Consider the following 19,289-nt stretch of genomic DNA (forward strand, 5'->3'; position numbering starts at 1 on the left):
CCCATGGCACTGCTCGCACAGAGGCACAGAGAATGGGGCTGCTTGCTTATCTTGCCACTTCAAACTTCAAACGTAGCCTGGGAAAGTTGGTGTCCCAGCCAGGCTCCTATCACAGCCCTGCTCCGAAAGTGCGAACGTCTGCAGATAGCTGGCAGGCAGAAGGGGCTAGCCTGGAAAGCTGTTGCTCAGCCTCATCTGCCCATGGCACTGCTCACACAGAGGCACAGAGAGTGGGGCTGCTTGCTTATCTTGCCACTTGAAACTTCAAACGTAGCCTGGGAAAGTTGGTGTCCCAGCCAGGCTGCTTTCGCAGCCCTGCTCCGAAAGTGCGAACGTCTGCAGATAGCTGGCAGGCAGAAGGGGCTAGCCTGGAAAGCTGTTGCTCAGCCTCATCTGCCCATGGCACTGTTTGCATAGAGGCACAGAGAATGGGGCTGCTTGCTTATCTTGCCACTTGAAACTTCAAACGTAGCCTGGGAAAGTTGGTGTCCCTGCCAGGCTCCTTTCGCAGCCCTGCTCCGAAAGTGCGAACGTCTGCAGATAGCTGGCAGGCAGAAGGGGCTAGCCTGGAAAGCTGTTGCTCAGCCTCATCTGCCCATGGCAGTGCTCGCACAGAGGCACAGAGAATGGGGCTGCTTGCTTGTCTTGCCACCTCAAACTTCAAACGTATCCTGGGAAAGTTGGTGTCCCAGCCACGCTCCTTTCGCAGCCCTGCTCCGAAAGTGCGAACGTCTGCAGATAGCTGGCAGGCAGAAGGGGCTAGCCTGGAAAGCTGTTGCTCAGCCTCATCTGCCCATGGCACTGTTCGCATAGAGGCACAGAGAATGGGGCTGCTTGCTTGTCTTGCCACCTCAAACTTCAAACGCATGCTAGGAAAGCTGGTGTCCAAGCCAGGCTCCTTTCGCAGCCCTGCTCCGAAAGTGCGAACGTCTGCAGATAGCTGGCAGGCAGAAGGGGCTAGCCTGGAAAGCTGTTGCTCAGCCTCATCTGCCCATGGCACTGTTCGCATAGAGGCACAGAGAATGGGGCTGCTTGCTTATCTTGCCACTTGAAACTTCAAACGCATGCTGGGAATGGTGGTGTCCCTGCCAGGCTCCTATCACAGCCCTGCTCCGAAAGTGCGAACGTGTGCAGATAGCTGGCAGCCAGAAGGGGCTAGCCTGGAAAGCTGTTGCTCAGCCTCATCTGCCCATGGCACTGCTCGCACAGAGGCACAGAGAATGGGGCTGCTTGCTTGTCTTGCCACCTCAAACTTCAAACGTAGCCTGGGAAAGTTGGTGTCCCAGCCAGGCTCCTTTCGCAGCCCTGCTCCGAAAGTGCGAACGTCTGCAGATAGCTGGCAGCCAGAAGGGGCTAGCCTGGAAAGCTGTTGCTCAGCCTCATCTGCCCATGGCACTGCTCGCACAGAGGCACAGAGAATGGGGCTGCTTGCTTATCTTGCCACTTCAAACTTCAAACGTAGCCTGGGAAAGTTGGTGTCCCAGCCAGGCTCCTATCACAGCCCTGCTCCGAAAGTGCGAACGTCTGCAGATAGCTGGCAGGCAGAAGGGGCTAGCCTGGAAAGCTGTTGCTCAGCCTCATCTGCCCATGGCACTGCTCACACAGAGGCACAGAGAGTGGGGCTGCTTGCTTATCTTGCCACTTGAAACTTCAAACGTAGCCTGGGAAAGTTGGTGTCCCAGCCAGGCTGCTTTCGCAGCCCTGCTCCGAAAGTGCGAACGTCTGCAGATAGCTGGCAGGCAGAAGGGGCTAGCCTGGAAAGCTGTTGCTCAGCCTCATCTGCCCATGGCACTGTTTGCATAGAGGCACAGAGAATGGGGCTGCTTGCTTATCTTGCCACTTGAAACTTCAAACGTAGCCTGGGAAAGTTGGTGTCCCTGCCAGGCTCCTTTCGCAGCCCTGCTCCGAAAGTGCGAACGTCTGCAGATAGCTGGCAGGCAGAAGGGGCTAGCCTGGAAAGCTGTTGCTCAGCCTCATCTGCCCATGGCAGTGCTCGCACAGAGGCACAGAGAATGGGGCTGCTTGCTTGTCTTGCCACCTCAAACTTCAAACGTATCCTGGGAAAGTTGGTGTCCCAGCCACGCTCCTTTCGCAGCCCTGCTCCGAAAGTGCGAACGTCTGCAGATAGCTGGCAGGCAGAAGGGGCTAGCCTGGAAAGCTGTTGCTCAGCCTCATCTGCCCATGGCACTGTTCGCATAGAGGCACAGAGAATGGGGCTGCTTGCTTATCTTGCCACTTGAAACTTCAAACGCATGCTGGGAATGGTGGTGTCCCTGCCAGGCTCCTTTCGCAGCCCTGCTCCGAAAGTGCGAACGTCTGCAGATAGCTGGCAGCCAGAAGGGGCTAGCCTGGAAAGCTGTTGCTCAGCCTCATCTGCCCATGGCACTGTTCGCATAGAGGCACAGAGAATGGGGCTGCTTGCTTGTCTTGCCACTTGAAACTTCAAACGCATGCTGGGAATGAAGGTGTCCGTGCCAGGCTCCTATCACAGCCCTGCTCCGAAAGTGCGAACGTCAGCAGATAGCTGGCAGGCAGAAGGGCCTAGGCTGGAAAGCTGTTGCTCAGCCTCATCTGCCCATGGCAGTGCTCGCACAGAGGCACAGAGAATGGGGCTGCTTGCTTATCTTGCCACTTGAAACTTCAAACGCATGCTGGGAATGGTGGTGTCCCTGCCAGGCTCCTATCACAGCCCTGCTCCGAAAGTGCGAACGTCTGCAGATAGCTGGCAGCCAGCAGGGGCTAGCCTGGAAAGCTGTTGCTCAGCCTCATCTGCCCATGGCAGTGCTCTCACAGAGGCACAGAGAATGGGGCTGCTTGCTTATCTTGCCACCTCAAACTTCAAACGTAGCGTGGGAAAGTTGGTGTCCCTGCCAGGCTCCTATCACAGCCCTGCTCCGAAAGTGCGAACGTGTGCAGATAGCTGGCAGGCAGAAGGGGCTAGCCTGGGAAGCTGTTGCTCAGCCTCATCTGCCCATGGCACTGTTCGCATAGAGGCACAGAGAATGGGGCTGCTTGCTTGTCTTGCCACTTGAAACTTCAAACGCATGCTGGGAATGGTGGTGTCCCAGCCAGGCTCCTTTCGCAGCCCTGCTCCAAAAGTGCGAACGTCTGCAGATAGCTGGCAGGCAGAAGGGGCTAGCCTGGAAAGCTGTTGCTCAGCCTCATCTGCCCATGGCAGTGCTCGCACAGAGGCACAGAGAATGGGGCTGCTTGCTTGTCTTGCCACCTCAAACTTCAAACGTAGCCTGGGAAAGTTGGTGTCCCAGCCAGGCTCCTTTCGCAGCCCTGCTCCGAAAGTGCGAACGTCTGCAGATAGCTGGCAGGCAGAAGGGGCTAGCCTGGAAAGCTGTTGCTCAGCCTCATCTGCCCATGGCAGTGCTCGCACAGAGGCACAGAGAATGGGGCTGCTTGCTTATCTTGCCACCTCAAACTTCAAACGTAGCCTGGGAAAGTTAGTGTCCCAGCCAGGCTCCTTTCGCAGCCCTGCTCCGAAAGTGCGAACGTCTGCAGATAGCTGGCAGGCAGAAGGGGCTAGCCTGGAAAGCTGTTGCTCAGCCTCATCTGCCCATGGCACTGCTCACACAGAGGCACAGAGAATGGGGCTGCTTGCTTATCTTGCCACTTGAAACTTCAAACGTAGCCTGGGAAAGTTGGTGTCCCAGCCAGGCTCCTTTCGCAGCCCTGCTCCGAAAGTGCGAACGTCTGCAGATAGCTGGCAGCCAGAAGGGGCTAGCCTGGAAAGCTGTTGCTCAGCCTCATCTGCCCATGGCACTGTTCGCATAGAGGCACAGAGAATGGGGCTGCTTGCTTATCTTGCAACTTGAAACTTCAAACGTAGCCTGGGAAAGTTGGTGTCCCTGCCAGGCTCCTTTCGCAGCCCTGCTCCGAAAGTGCGAACGTCTGCAGATAGCTGACAGGCAGAAGGGGCTAGCCTGGAAAGCTGTTGCTCAGCCTCATCTGCCCATGGCAGTGCTCGCACAGAGGCACAGAGAATGGGGCTGCTTGCTTGTCTTGCCACCTCAAACTTCAAACGTATCCTGGGAAAGTTGATGTCCCAGCCACGCTCCTTTCGCAGCCCTGCTCCAAAAGTGCGAACGTCTGCAGATAGCTGGCAGCCAGAAGGGGCTAGCCTGGAAAGCTGTTGCTCAGCCTCATCTGCCCATGGCACTGTTCGCATAGAGGCACAGAGAATGGGGCTGCTTGCTTATCTTGCCACTTGAAACTTCAAACGCATGCTGGGAATGGTGGTGTCCCTGCCAGGCTCCTTTCGCAGCCCTGCTCCGAAAGTGCGAACGTCTGCAGATAGCTGGCAGCCAGAAGGGGCTAGCCTGGAAAGCTGTTGCTCAGCCTCATCTGCCCATGGCGCTGTTCGCATAGAGGCACAGAGAATGGGGCTGCTTGCTTATCTTGCCACTTGAAACTTCAAACGCATGCTGGGAATGGAGGTGTCCGTGCCAGGCTCCTATCACAGCCCTGCTCCGAAAGTGCGAACGTCAGCAGATAGCTGGCAGGCAGAAGGGCCTAGCCTGGAAAGCTGTTGCTCAGCCTCATCTGCCCATGGCAGTGCTCGCACAGAGGCACAGAGAATGGGGCTGCTTGCTTATCTTGCCACTTGAAACTTCAAACGCATGCTGGGAATGGTGGTGTCCCTGCCAGGCTCCTATCACAGCCCTGCTCCGAAAGTGCGAACGTCTGCAGATAGCTGGCAGCCAGCAGGGGCTAGCCTGGAAAGCTGTTGCTCAGCCTCGTCTGCCCATGGCAGTGCTCGCACAGAGGCACAGAGAATGGGGCTGCTTGCTTATCTTGCCACCTCAAACTTCAAACGTAGCCTGGGAAAGTTGGTGTCCCTGCCAGGCTCCTATCACAGCCCTGCTCCGAAAGTGCGAACATCTGCAGATAGCTGGCAGCCAGAAGGGGCTAGCCTGGGAAGCTGTTGCTCAGCCTCATCTGCCCATGGCGCTGTTCGCACAGAGGCACAGAGAATGGGGCTGCTTGCTTATCTTGCCACTTGAAACTTCAAACGCATGCTGGGAATGGTGGTGTCCCTGCCAGGCTCCTTTCGCAGCCCTGCTCCGAAAGTGCGAACGTCTGCAGATAGCTGGCAGCCAGAAGGGGCTAGCCTGGAAAGCTGTTGCTCAGCCTCATCTGCCCATGGCGCTGTTCGCATAGAGGCACAGAGAATGGGACTGCTTGCTTATCTTGCCACTTGAAACTTCAAACGCATGCTGGGAATGGTGGTGTCCCTGCCAGGCTCCTTTCGCAGCCCTGCTCCGAAAGTGCGAACGTCTGCAGATAGCTGGCAGGCAGAAGGGACTAGCCTGGAAAGCTGTTGCTCAGCCTCATCTGCCCATGGCACTGTTCGCATAGAGGCACAGAGAATGGGGCTGCTTGCTTATCTTGCCACTTGAAACTTCAAACGCGTGCTGGGAATGCTGGTGTCCCTGCCAGGCTCCTATCACAGCCATGCTCCGAAAGTGCGAACGTCTGCAGATAGCTGGCAGGCAGAAGGGGCTAGCCTGGAAAGCTGTTGCTCAGCCTCATCTGCCCATGGCAGTGCTCGCACAGAGGCACAGAGAATGGGGCTGCTTGCTTATCTTGCCACCTCAAACTTCAAACGTAGCCTGGGAAAGATAGTGTCAGAGCCAGGCTCCTTTCGCAGCCCTGCTCCGAAAGTGCGAACGTCTGCAGATAGCAGGCAGGCAGAAGGGGCTAGCCTGGAAAGCTGTTGCTCAGCCTCATCTGCCCATGGCACTGTTCACATAGAGGCACAGAGAATGGGGCTGCTTGCTTATCTTGCCACTTGAAACTTCAAACGCATGCTGGGAATGGAGGTGTCCCTGCCAGGCTCCTTTCGCAGCCCTGCTCCGAAAGTGCGAACGTCTGCAGATAGCTGGCAGGGAGAAGGGGCTAGCCTGGAAAGCTGTTGCTCAGCCTCATCTGCCCATGGCACTGTTCGCATAGAGGCACAGAGAATGGGGCTGCTTGCTTATCTTGCCACTTGAAACTTCAAACGCGTGCTGGGAATGATGGTGTCCCTGCCAGGCTCCTATCACAGCCCTGCTCCGAAAGTGCGAACGTCTGCAGATAGCTGGCAGGCAGAAGGGGCTAGCCTGGAAAGCTGTTTGTCAGCCTCATCTGCCCATGGCACTGTTCGCATAGAGGCACAGAGAATGGGGCTGCTTGCTTGTCTTGCCACCTTAAACTTCAAACGTAGCCTGGGAAAGTTCGTGTCCCAGCCAGGCTCCTTTCGCAGCCCTGCTCCGAAAGTGCGAACGTCTACAGATAGCTGGCAGGCAGAAGGGGCTAGCCTGGAAAGCTGTTGCTCAGCCTCATCTGCCCATGGCAGTGCTCGCACAGAGGCACAGAGAATGGGGCTGCTTGCTTGTCTTGCCACCTCAAACTTCAAACGTAGCCTGGGAAAGTTGGTGTCCAAGCCAGGCTGCTTTCGCAGCCCTGCTCCGAAAGTGCGAACGTCTGCAGATAGCTGGCAGGCAGAAGGGGCTAGCCTGGAAAGCTGTTGCTCAGCCTCATCTGCCCATGGCACTGTTCGCATAGAGGCACAGAGAATGGGGCTGCTTGCTTATCTTGCCACTTGAAACTTCAAACGCATGCTGGGAATGGTGGTGTCCCTGCCAGGCTCCTTTCGCAGCCCTGCTCCGAAAGTGCGAACGTCTGCAGATAGCTGGCAGCCAGAAGGGGCTAGCCTGGAAAGCTGTTGCTCAGCCTCATCTGCCCATGGCGCTGTTCGCATAGAGGCACAGAGAATGGGGCTGCTTGCTTATCTTGCCACTTGAAACTTCAAACGCATGCTGGGAATGGAGGTGTCCGTGCCAGGCTCCTATCACAGCCCTGCTCCGAAAGTGCGAACGTCAGCAGATAGCTGGCAGGCAGAAGGGGCTAGCCTGGAAAGCTGTTGCTCAGCCTCATCTGCCCATGGCAGTGCTCGCACAGAGGCACAGAGAATGGGGCTGCTTGCTTATCTTGCCACTTGAAACTTCAAACGCATGCTGGGAATGGTGGTGTCCCTGCCAGGCTCCTATCACAGCCCTGCTCCGAAAGTGCGAACGTCTGCAGATAGCTGGCAGCCAGCAGGGGCTAGCCTGGAAAGCTGTTGCTCAGCCTCGTCTGCCCATGGCAGTGCTCGCACAGAGGCACAGAGAATGGGGCTGCTTGCTTATCTTGCCACCTCAAACTTCAAACGTAGCCTGGGAAAGTTGGTGTCCCTGCCAGGCTCCTATCACAGCCCTGCTCCGAAAGTGCGAACATCTGCAGATAGCTGGCAGCCAGAAGGGGCTAGCCTGGGAAGCTGTTGCTCAGCCTCATCTGCCCATGGCACTGTTCGCATAGAGGCACAGAGAATGGGACTGCTTGCTTATCTTGCCACTTGAAACTTCAAACGCATGCTGGGAATGGTGGTGTCCCTGCCAGGCTCCTTTCGCAGCCCTGCTCCGAAAGTGCGAACGTCTGCAGATAGCTGGCAGGCAGAAGGGACTAGCCTGGAAAGCTGTTGCTCAGCCTCATCTGCCCATGGCACTGTTCGCATAGAGGCACAGAGAATGGGGCTGCTTGCTTATCTTGCCACTTGAAACTTCAAACGCGTGCTGGGAATGGTGGTGTCCCTGCCAGGCTCCTATCACAGCCATGCTCCGAAAGTGCGAACGTCTGCAGATAGCTGGCAGGCAGAAGGGGCTAGCCTGGAAAGCTGTTGCTCAGCCTCATCTGCCCATGGCAGTGCTCGCACAGAGGCACAGAGAATGGGGCTGCTTGCTTATCTTGCCACCTCAAACTTCAAACGTAGCCTGGGAAAGATAGTGTCCGAGCCAGGCTCCTTTCGCAGCCCTGCTCCGAAAGTGCGAACGTCTGCAGATAGCTGGCAGGCAGAAGGGGCTAGCCTGGAAAGCTGTTGCTCAGCCTCATCTGCCCATGGCACTGTTCACATAGAGGCACAGAGAATGGGGCTGCTTTCTTATCTTGCCACTTGAAACTTCAAACGCATGCTGGGAATGGAGGTGTCCCTGCCAGGCTCCTTTCGCAGCCCTGCTCCGAAAGTGCGAACGTCTGCAGATAGCTGGCAGGCAGAAGGGGCTAGCCTGGAAAGCTGTTGCTCAGCCTCATCTGCCCATGGCACTGTTCGCATAGAGGCACAGAGAATGGGGCTGCTTGCTTATCTTGCCACTTGAAACTTCAAACGCGTGCTGGGAATGATGGTGTCCCTGCCAGGCTCCTATCACAGCCCTGCTCCGAAAGTGCGAACGTCTGCAGATAGCTGGCAGGCAGAAGGGGCTAGCCTGGAAAGCTGTTTGTCAGCCTCATCTGCCCATGGCACTGTTCGCATAGAGGCACAGAGAATGGGGCTGCTTGCTTGTCTTGCCACCTTAAACTTCAAACGTAGCCTGGGAAAGTTCGTGTCCCAGCCAGGCTCCTTTCGCAGCCCTGCTCCGAAAGTGCGAACGTCTACAGATAGCTGGCAGGCAGAAGGGGCTAGCCTGGAAAGCTGTTGCTCAGCCTCATCTGCCCATGGCAGTGCTCGCACAGAGGCACAGAGAATGGGGCTGCTTGCTTGTCTTGCCACCTCAAACTTCAAACGTAGCCTGGGAAAGTTGGTGTCCAAGCCAGGCTGCTTTCGCAGCCCTGCTCCGAAAGTGCGAACGTCTGCAGATAGCTGGCAGGCAGAAGGGGCTAGCCTGGAAAGCTGTTGCTCAGCCTCATCTGCCCATGGCAGTGCTCGCACAGAGGCACAGAGAATGGGGCTGCTTGCTTATCTTGCCACTTGAAACTTCAAACGCATGTTGGGAATGGTGGTGTCCCTCCCAGGCTCCTATCACAGCCCTGCTCCGAAAGTGCGAACGTCTGCAGATAGCTGGCAGGCAGAAGGGGCTAGCCTGGAAAGCTGTTGCTCAGCCTCATCTGCCCATGGCACTGTTCGCATAGAGGCACAGAGAATGGGGCTGCTTGCTTATCTTGCCACCTCAAACTTCAAACGCATATTGGGAATGGTGGTGTCCCTGCCAGGCTCCTATCACAGCCCTGCTCCGAACGTGCGAATGTCTGCAGATAGCTGGCAGCCAGAAGGGGCTAGCCTGGAAAGCTGTTGCTCAGCCTCATCTGCCCATGGCAGTGCTCGCACAGAGGCACAGAGAATGGGGCTGCTTGCTTGTCTTGCCACTTGAAACTTCAAACGTAGCCTGGGAAAGTTTGTGTCCCTGCCAGGCTCCTTTCGCAGCCCTGCTCCGAAAGTGCGAACGTCTGCAGATAGCTGGCAGCCAGAAGGGGCTACCCTGGAAAGCTGTTTGTCAGCCTCATCTGCCCATGGCACTGTTCGCATAGAGGCACAGAGAATGGGGCTACTTCCTTTTCTTGCCACCTCAAACTTCAAACGTAGCCTGGGAAAGTTGGTGTCCCAGCCAGGCTCCTTTCGCAGCCCTGCTCCGAAAGTGCGAACGTCTGCAGATAGCTGGCAGGCAGAAGGGGCTAGCCTGGGAAGCTGTTGCTCAGCCTCATCTGCCCATGGCACTGTTCGCATAGAGGCACAGAGAATGGGGCTGCTTGCTTGTCTTGCCACCTCAAACTTCAAACGTAGCCTGGGAAAGTTGGTGTCCCAGCCAGGCTCCTTTCGCAGCCCTGCTCCGAAAGTGCGAACGTCTGCAGATAGCTGGCAGGCAGAAGGGGCTAGCCTGGAAAGCTGTTGCTCAGCCTCATCTGCCCATGGCACTGTTCGCACAGAGGCACAGAGAATGGGGCTGCTTGCTTGTCTTGCCACCTCAAACATGAAACGCATGCTAGGAAAGTTGGTGTCCCAGCCAGGCTCCTTTCGCAGCCCTGATCCGAAAGTGCGAACGTCTGCAGATAGCTTGCAGCCAGAAGGGGCTAGCCTGGAAAGCTGTTGCTCAGCCTCATCTGCCCATGGCACTGTTCGCATAGAGGCACAGAGAATGGGGCTGCTTGCTTATCTTGCCACTTGAAACTTCAAACGCATGCTGGGAATGGTGGTGTCCCTGCCAGGGTCCTATCACAGCCCTGCTCCGAAAGTGCGAACGTCTGCAGATAGCTGGCAGCCAGAAGGGGCTAGCCTGGAAAGCTGTTGCTCAGCCTCATCTGCCCATGGCAGTGCTCGCACAGAGGCACAGAGAATGGGGCTGCTTGCTTGTCTTGCCACCTCAAACTTCAAACGTAGCCTGGGAAAGTTAGTGTCCCAGCCACGCTCCTTTCGCAGCCCTGCTCCGAAAGTGCGAACGTGTGCAGATAGCTGGCAGGCAGAAGGGGCTAGCCTGGAAAGCTGTTGCTCAGCCTCATCTGCCCATGGCACTGTTCACATAGAGGCACAGAGAATGGGGCTGCTTGCTTATCTTGCCACTTGAAACTTCAAACGCATGCTGGGAATGGTGGTGTCCCTGCCAGGCTCCTTTCGCAGCCCTGCTCCGAAACTGCGAACGTCTGCAGATATCTGACAGCCAGAAGGGACTAGCCTGGAAAGCTGTTGCTCAGCCTCATCTGCCCATGACACTGTTCGCATAGAGGCACAGAGAATGGGGCTGCTTGCTTATCTTGCCACTTGAAACTTCAAACGCATCCTGGGAATGGTGGTGTCCCTGCCAGGCTCCTTTCGCAGCCCTGCTCCGAAAGTGCGAACGTCTGCAGATAGCTGGCAGCCAGAAGGGGCTAGCCTGGAAAGCTGTTGCTCAGCCTCATCTGCCCATGGCACTGTTCGCATAGAGGCACAGAGAATGGGGCTGCTTGCTTGTCTTGCCACTTGAAACTTCAAAAGCATGCTGGGAATGGTGGTGTCCCTGCCAGGCTCCTTTCGCAGACCTGCTCCGAAAGTGCGAACGTCTGCAGATAGCTGGCAGGCAGAAGGGGCTATCCTGGAAAGCTGTTGCTCAGCCTCATCTGCCCATGGCACTGTTCGCATAGAGGCACAGAGAATGGGGCTGCTTGCTTGTCTTGCCACCTCAAACTTCAAACGTAGCCTGGGAAAGTTGGTGTCCCAGCCAGGCTCCTTTCGCAGCCCTGCTCCGAAAGTGCGAACGTCTGCAGATAGCTGGCAGGCAGAAGGGGCCAGCCTGGAAAGCTGTTGCTCAGCCTCATCTGCCCATGGCAGTGCTCGCACAGAGGCACAGAGAATGGGGCTGCTTGCTTATCTTGCCACCTCAAACTTCAAACGTAGCCTGGGAAAGTTGGTGTCCCAGCCAGGCTCCTTTCGCAGCCCTGCTCCGAAAGTGCGAACGTCTGCAGATAGCTGGCAGGCAGAAGTGGCTAGCCTGGAAAGCTGTTGCTCAGCCTCATCTGCCCATGGCAGTGCTCGCACAGAGGCACAGAGAATGGGGTGCTTACTTGTCTTGCCACCTCAAACTTCAAACGTAGCCTGGGAAAGTTGGTGTCCCAGCCAGGCTCCTTTCGCAGCCCTGCTCCGAAAGTGCGAATGTCTGCAGATAGCTGGCAGGCAGAAGGGGCTAGCCTGGAAAGCTGTTGCTCAGCCTCATCTGCCCATGGCACTGTTCGCATAGAGGCACAGAGAATGGCGCTGCTTGCTTATCTTGCCGCTTGAAACTTCAAACGCATGCTGGGAATGGTGGTGTCCCTGCCAGGCTCCTATCACAGCCCTGCTCCGAAAGTGCGAACGTCTGCAGATAGCTGGCAGGCAGAAGGGGCTAGCCTGGAAAGCTGTTGCTCAGCCTCATCTGCCCATGGCAGTGCTCGCATAGAGGCACAGAGCATGGGGCTGCTTGCTTGTCTTGCCACCTCAAACTTCAAACGTAGCCTGGGAAAGTTGGTGTCCCTGCCAGGCTCCTTTCGCAGCCCTGCTCCGAAAGTGCGAACGTCTGCAGATAGCTGGCAGGCAGAAGGGGCTAGCCTGGAAAGCTGTTGCTCAGCCTCATCTGCCCATGGCACTGTTCGCATAGAGGCACAGAGAATGGGGCTGCTTGCTTATCTTGCCACTTGAAACTTCAAACGCATGCTGGGAATGGTGGTGTCCCTGCCAGGCTCCTTTCGCAGCCCTGCTCCGAAACTGCGAACGTCTGCAGATAGCTGGCAGCCAGAAGGGACTAGCCTGGAAAGCTGTTTGTCAGCCTCATCTGCCCATGGCACTGTTCGCATAGAGGCACAGAGAATGGGGCTGCTTGCTTATCTTGCCACTTGAAACTTCAAACGCATGCTGGGAATGGTGGTGTCCCTGCCAGGCTGCTTCCGCAGCCCTGCTCCGAAAGTGCGAACGTCTGCAGATAGCTGGCAGGCAGAAGGGGCTAGCCTGGAAAGCTGTTGCTCAGCCTCATCTGCCCATGGCAGTGCTCGCACAGAGGCACAGAGAATGGGGCTGCTTGCTTATCTTGCCACCTCAAACTTCAAACGTAGCCTGGGAAAGTTGGTTTCCCAGCCAGGCTCCTTTCGCAGCCCTGCTCCGAAAGTGCGAACGTCTGCAGATAGCTGGCAGGCAGAAGGGGCTAGCCTGGAAAGCTGTTGCTCAGCCTCATCTGCCCATGGCACTGTTCGCATAGAGGCACAGAGAATGGGGCTGCTTGCTTATCTTGCCACTTGAAACTTCAAACGCATGCTGGGAAAGGTGGTGTCCCTGCCAGGCTCCTATCACAGCCCTGCTCCGAACGTGCGAACGTGTGCAAATAGCTGGCAGGCAGAAGGGGCTAGCCTGGAAAGCTGTTGCTCAGCCTCATCTGCCCATGGCAGTGCTCGCACGGAGGCACAGAGAATGGGGCTGCTTGCTTGTCTTACCACCTCAAACTTCAAACATAGCCTGGGAAATTTGGTGTCCCAGCCAGGCTCCTTTCGCAGCCCTGCTCCGAAAGTGCGAACGTCTGCAGATAGCTGGCAGGCAGAAGGGGCTAGCCTGGAAAGCTGTTGCTCAGCCTCATCTGCCCATGGCACTGTTCGCATAGAGGCACAGAGAATGGGGCTGCTTGCTTATCTTGCCACTTGAAACTTCAAACGCATGCTGGGAAAGGTGGTGTCCCTGCCAGGCTCCTATCACAGCCCTGCTCCGAAAGTGCGAACGTCTGCAGATAGCTGGCAGGCAGAAGGGGCTAGCCTGGAAAGCTGTTGCTCAGCCTCATCTGCCCATGGCAGTGCTCGCACAGAGGCACAGAGAATGGGGCTGCTTGCTTGTCTTGCCACCTCAAACTTCAAACGCATGCTAGGAAAGTTGGTGTCCCAGCCAGGCTCCTTTCGCAGCCCTGCTCCGAAAGTGCGAACGTCTGCAGATAGCTGGCAGCCAGAAGGGGCTAGCCTGGAAAGCTGTTGCTCAGCCTCATCTGCCCATGGCACTGTTCGCATAGAGGCACAGAGAATGGGGCTGCTTGCTTATCTTGCCACTTGAAACTTCAAACGCATGCTGGGAATGGTGGTGTCCCTGCCAGGCTCCTTTCGCAGTCCTGCTCCGAAAGTGCGAACGTCTGCAGATAGCTGGCAGGCAGAAGGGGCTAGCCTGGAAAGCTGTTGCTCAGCCTCATCTGCCCATGGCACTGTTCGCATAGAGGCACAGAGAATGGGGCTGCTTGCTTATCTTGCCACCTCAAACTTGAAACGTAGCCTGGGAAAGTCGGTGTCCCAGCCACGCTCCTTTCGCAGCCCTGCTCCGAAAGTGCGAACGTCTGCAGATAGCTGGCAGGCAGAAGGGGCTAGCCTGGAAAGCTGTTGCTCAGCCTCATCTGCCCATGGCAGTGCTCGCATGGAGGCACAGAGAATGGGGCTGCTTGCTTGTCTTGCCACTTGAAACTTCAAACGCATGCTGGGAATGGAGGTGTCCGTGCCAGGCTCCTATCACAGCCCTGCTCCGAAAGTGCGAACGTCAGCAGATAGCTGGCAGGCAGAAGGGCCTAGCCTGGAAAGCTGTTGCTCAGCCTCATCTGCCCATGGCAGTGCTCGCACAGAGGCACAGAGAATGGGGCTGCTTGCTTATCTTGCCACTTGAAACTTCAAACGCATGCTGGGAATGGTGGTGTCCCTGCCAGGCTCCTATCACAGCCCTGCTCCGAAAGTGCGAACGTCTGCAGATAGCTGGCAGCCAGCAGGGGCTAGCCTGGAAAGCTGTTGCTCAGCCTCATCTGCCCATGGCAGTGCTCTCACAGAGGCACAGAGAATGGGGCTGCTTGCTTATCTTGCCACCTCAAACTTCAAACGTAGCGTGGGAAAGTTGGTGTCCCTGCCAGGCTCCTATCACAGCCCTGCTCCTAAAGTGCGAACGTCTGCAGATAGCTGGCAGGCAGAAGGGGCTAGCCTGGGAAGCTGTTGCTCAGCCTCATCTGCCCATGGCACTGTTCGCATAGAGGCACAGAGAATGGGGCTGCTTGCTTGTCTTGCCACTTGAAACTTCAAACGCATGCTGGGAATGGTGGTGTCCCAGCCAGGCTCCTTTCGCAGCCCTGCTCCAAAAGTGCGAACGTCTGCAGATAGCTGGCAGGCAGAAGGGGCTAGCCTGGAAAGCTGTTGCTCAGCCTCATCTGCCCATGGCGGTGCTCGCATAGAGGCACAGAGAATGGGGCTGCTTGCTTGTCTTGCCACCTCAAACTTCAAACGTAGCCTGGGAAATTTGGTGTCCCAGCCAGGCTCCTTTCGCAGCCCTGCTCCGAAAGTGCGAACGTCTGCAGATAGCTGGCAGCCAGAAGGGGCTAGCCTGGAAAGCTGTTGCTCAGCCTCATCTGCCCATGGCACTGTTCGCATAGAGGCACAGAGAATGGGGCTGCTTGCTTATCTTGCCACTTGAAACTTCAAACGCATGCTGGGAATGGTGGTGTCCCTGCCAGGCTCCTATCACAGCCCTGCTCCGAACGTGCGAACGTCTGCAGATAGCTGGCAGGCAGAAGGGGCTAGCCTGGAAAGCTGTTGCTCAGCCTCATCTGCCCATGGCAGTGCTCGCACAGAGGCACAGAGAATGGGGCTGCTTGCTTGTCTTGCCACCTCAAACTTCAAACGTAGCCTGGGAAAGTTGGTGTCCCAGCCAGGCTCCTTTCGCAGCCCTGCTCCGAAAGTGCGAACGTCTGCAGATAGCTGGCAGGCAGAAGGGGCTAGCCTGGAAAGCTGTTGCTCAGCCTCATCTGCCCATGGCACTGCTCGCACAGAGGCACAGAGAATGGGACTGCTTGCTTATCTTGCCACCTCAAACTTCAAACGTAGCCTGGGAAAGTTAGTGTCCCAGCCAGGCTCCTTTCGCAGCCCTGCTCCGAAAGTGCGAACGTCTGCAGATAGCTGGCAGGCAGAAGGGGCTAGCCTGGAAAGCTGTTGCTCAGCCTCATCTGCCCATGGCACTGCTCACACAGAGGCACAGAGAATGGGGCTGCTTGCTTATCTTGCCACTTGAAACTTCAAACGTAGCCTGGGAAAGTTGGTGTCCCAGCCAGGCTCCTTTCGCAGCCCTGCTCCGAAAGTGCGAACGTCTGCAGATAGCTGGCAGCCAGAAGGGGCTAGCCTGGAAAGCTGTTGCTCAGCCTCATCTGCCCATGGCACTGTTCGCATAGAGGCACAGAGAATGGGGCTGCTTGCTTATCTTGAAACTTGAAACTTCAAACGTAGCCTGGGAAAGTTGGTGTCCCTGCCAGGCTCCTTTCGCAGCCCTGCTCCGAAAGTGCGAACGTCTGCAGATAGCTGACAGGCAGAAGGGGCTAGCCTGGAAAGCTGTTGCTCAGCCTCATCTGCCCATGGCAGTGCTCGCACAGAGGCACAGAGAATGGGGCTGCTTGCTTGTCTTGCCACCTCAAACTTCAAACGTAGCCTGGGAAAGTTGGTGCCCCAGCCAGGCTCCTTTCGCAGCCCTGCTCCGAAAGTGCGAACGTCTGCAGATAGCTGGCAGCCAGAAGGGGCTAGCCTGGAAAGCTGTTGCTCAGCCTCATCTGCCCATGGCACTGTTCGCATAGAGGCACAGAGAATGGGGCTGCTTGCTTATCTTGCCACTTGAAACTTCAAACGCATGCTGGGAATGGTGGTGTCCCTGCCAGGCTCCTTTCGCAGCCCTGCTCCGAAAGTGCGAACGTCTGCAGATAGCTGACAGCCAGAAGGGGCTAGCCTGGAAAGCTGTCGCTCAGCCTCATCTGCCCATGGCACTGTTCGCATAGAGGCACAGAGAATGGGGCTGCTTGCTTATCTTGCCACTTGAAACTTCAAACGCATGCTGGGAATGGAGGTGTCCGTGCCAGGCTCCTATCACAGCCCTGCTCCGAAAGTGCGAACGTCAGCAGATAGCTGGCAGGCAGAAGGGCCTAGCCTGGAAAGCTGTTGCTCAGCCTCATCTGCCCATGGCAGTGCTCGCACAGAGGCACAGAGAATGGGGCTGCTTGCTTATCTTGCCACTTGAAACTTCAAACGCATGCTGGGAATGGTGGTGTCCCTGCCAGGCTCCTATCACAGCCCTGCTCCGAAAGTGCGAACGTCTGCAGATAGCTGGCAGCCAGAAGGGGCTAGCCTGGAAAGCTGTTGCTCAGCCTCGTCTGCCCATGGCAGTGCTCGCACAGAGGCACAGAGAATGGGGCTGCTTGCTTATCTTGCCACCTCAAACTTCAAACGTAGCGTGGGAAAGTTGGTGTCCCAGCCAGGCTCCTATCACAGCCCTGCTCCGAAAGTGCGAACATCTGCAGATAGCTGGCAGCCAGAAGGGGCTAGCCTGGGAAGCTGTTGCTCAGCCTCATCTGCCCATGGCACTGTTCGCATAGAGGCACAGAGAATGGGACTGCTTGCTTATCTTGCCACTTGAAACTTCAAACGCATGCTGGGAATGGTGGTGTCCCTGCCAGGCTCCTTTCGCAGCCCTGCTCCGAAAGTGCGAACGTCTGCAGATAGCTGGCAGGCAGAAGGGACTAGCCTGGAAAGCTGTTGCTCAGCCTCATCTGCCCATGGCACTGTTCGCATAGAGGCACAGAGAATGGGGCTGCTTGCTTATCTTGCCACTTGAAACTTCAAACGCATGCTGGGAAAGTTGGTGTCCCTGCCAGGCTCCTATCACAGCCATGCTCCGAAAGTGCGAACGTCTGCAGATAGCTGGCAGGCAGAAGGGGCTAGCCTGGAAAGCTGTTGCTCAGCCTCATCTGCCCATGGCAGTGCTCGCACAGAGGCACAGAGAATGGGGCTGCTTGCTTATCTTGCCACCTCAAACTTCAAACGTAGCCTGGGAAAGTTAGTGTCCCAGCCAGGCTCCTTTCGCAGCCCTGCTCCGAAAGTGCGAACGTCTGCAGATAGCTGGCAGGCAGAAGGGGCTAGCCTGGAAAGCTGTTGCTCAGCCTCATCTGCCCATGGCACTGTTCACATAGAGGCACAGAGAATGGGGCTGCTTGCTTATCTTGCCACTTGAAACTTCAAACGCATGCTGGGAATGGAGGTGTCCCTGCCAGGCTCCTTTCGCAGCCCTGCTCCGAAAGTGCGAACGTCTGCAGATAGCTGGCAGGCAGAAGGGGCTAGCCTGGAAACCTGTTGCTCAGCCTCATCTGCCCATGGCACTGTTCGCATAGAGGCACAGAGAATGGGGCTGCTTGCTTATCTTGCCACTTGAAACTTCAAACGCGTGCTGGGAATGATGGTGTCCCTGCCAGGCTCCTATCACAGCCCTGCTCCGAAAGTGCGAACGTCTGCAGATAGCTGGCAGCCAGAAGGGGCTAGCCTGGAAAGCTGTTTGTCAGCCTCATCTGCCCATGGCACTGTTCGCATAGAGGCACAGAGAATGGGGCTGCTTGCTTGTCTTGCCACCTTAAACTTCAAACGTAGCCTGGGAAAGTTCGTGTCCCAGCCAGGCTCCTTTCGCAGCCCTGCTACGAAAGTGCGAACGTCTACAGATAGCTGGCAGGCAGAAGGGGCTAGCCTGGAAAGCTGTTGCTCAGCCTCATCTGCCCATGGCAGTGCTCGCACAGAGGCACAGAGAATGGGGCTGCTTGCTTGTCTTGCCACCTCAAACTTCAAACGTAGCCTGGGAAAGTTGGTGTCCCAGCCAGGCTGCTTTCGCAGCCCTGCTCCGAAAGTGCGAACGTCTGCAGATAGCTGGCAGGCAGAAGGGGCTAGCCTGGAAAGCTGTTCCTCAGCCTCATCTGCCCATGACAGTGCTCACACAGAGGCACAGAGAATGGGGCTGCTTGCTTATCTTGCCACTTGAAACTTCAAACGCATGTTGGGAATGGTGGTGTCCCTGCCAGGCTCCTATCACAGCCCTGCTCCGAAAGTGCGAACGTCTGCAGATAGCTGGCAGGCAGAAGGGGCTAGCCTGGAAAGCTGTTGCTCAGCCTCATCTGCCCATGGCACTGTTCGCATAGAGGCACAGAGAATGGGGCTGCTTGCTTATCTTGCCACCTCAAACTTCAAACGCATATTGGGAATGGTGGTGTCCCTGCCAGGCTCCTATCACAGCCCTGCTCCGAAAGTGCGAATGTCTGCAGATAGCTGGCAGCCAGAAGGGGCTAGCCTGGAAAGCTGTTGCTCAGCCTCATCTGCCCATGGCAGTGCTCGCACAGAGGCACAGAGAATGGGGCTGCTTGCTTGTCTTGCCACCTCAAACTTCAAACGTATCCTGGGAAAGTTTGTGTCCCTGCCAGGCTCCTTTCGCAGCCCTGCTCTGAAAGTGCGAACGTCTGCAGATAGCTGGCAGCCAGAAGGGGCTACCCTGGAAAGCTGTTTGTCAGCCTCATCTGCCCATGGCACTGTTCGCATAGAGGCACAGAGAATGGGGCTGCTTGCTTGTCTTGCCACCTCAAACTTCAAACGTAGCCTGGGAAAGTTGGTGTCCCAGCCAGGCTCCTTTCGCAGCCCTGCTCCGAAAGTGCGAACGTCTGCAGATAGCTGGCAGGCAGAAGGGGCTAGCCTGGGAAGCTGTTGCTCAGCCTCATCTGCCCATGGCACTGTTCGCATAGAGGCACAGAGAATGGGGCTGCTTGCTTGTCTTGCCACCTCAAACTTCAAACGTAGCCTGGGAAAGTTGGTGTCCCAGCCAGGCTCCTTTCGCAGCCCTGCTCCGAAAGTGCGAACGTCTGCAGATAGCTGGCAGGCAGAAGGGGCTAGCCTGGAAAGCTGTTGCTCAGCCTCATCTGCCCATGGCACTGTTCGCACAGAGGCACAGAGAATGGGGCTGCTTGCTTGTCTTGCCACCTCAAACATGAAACGCATGCTAGGAAAGTTGGTGTCCCAGCCAGGCTCCTTTCGCAGCCCTGATCCGAAAGTGCGAACGTCTGCAGATAGCTTGCAGCCAGAAGGGGCTAGCCTGGAAAGCTGTTGCTCAGCCTCATCTGCCCATGGCACTGTTCGCATAGAGGCACAGAGAATGGGGCTGCTTGCTTATCTTGCCACTTGAAACTTCAAACGCATGCTGGGAA

Source organism: Opisthocomus hoazin, chromosome 37, assembly GCF_030867145.1.
Source record: "Opisthocomus hoazin isolate bOpiHoa1 chromosome 37, bOpiHoa1.hap1, whole genome shotgun sequence".
Lineage (NCBI taxonomy): Eukaryota > Metazoa > Chordata > Aves > Opisthocomiformes > Opisthocomidae > Opisthocomus > Opisthocomus hoazin.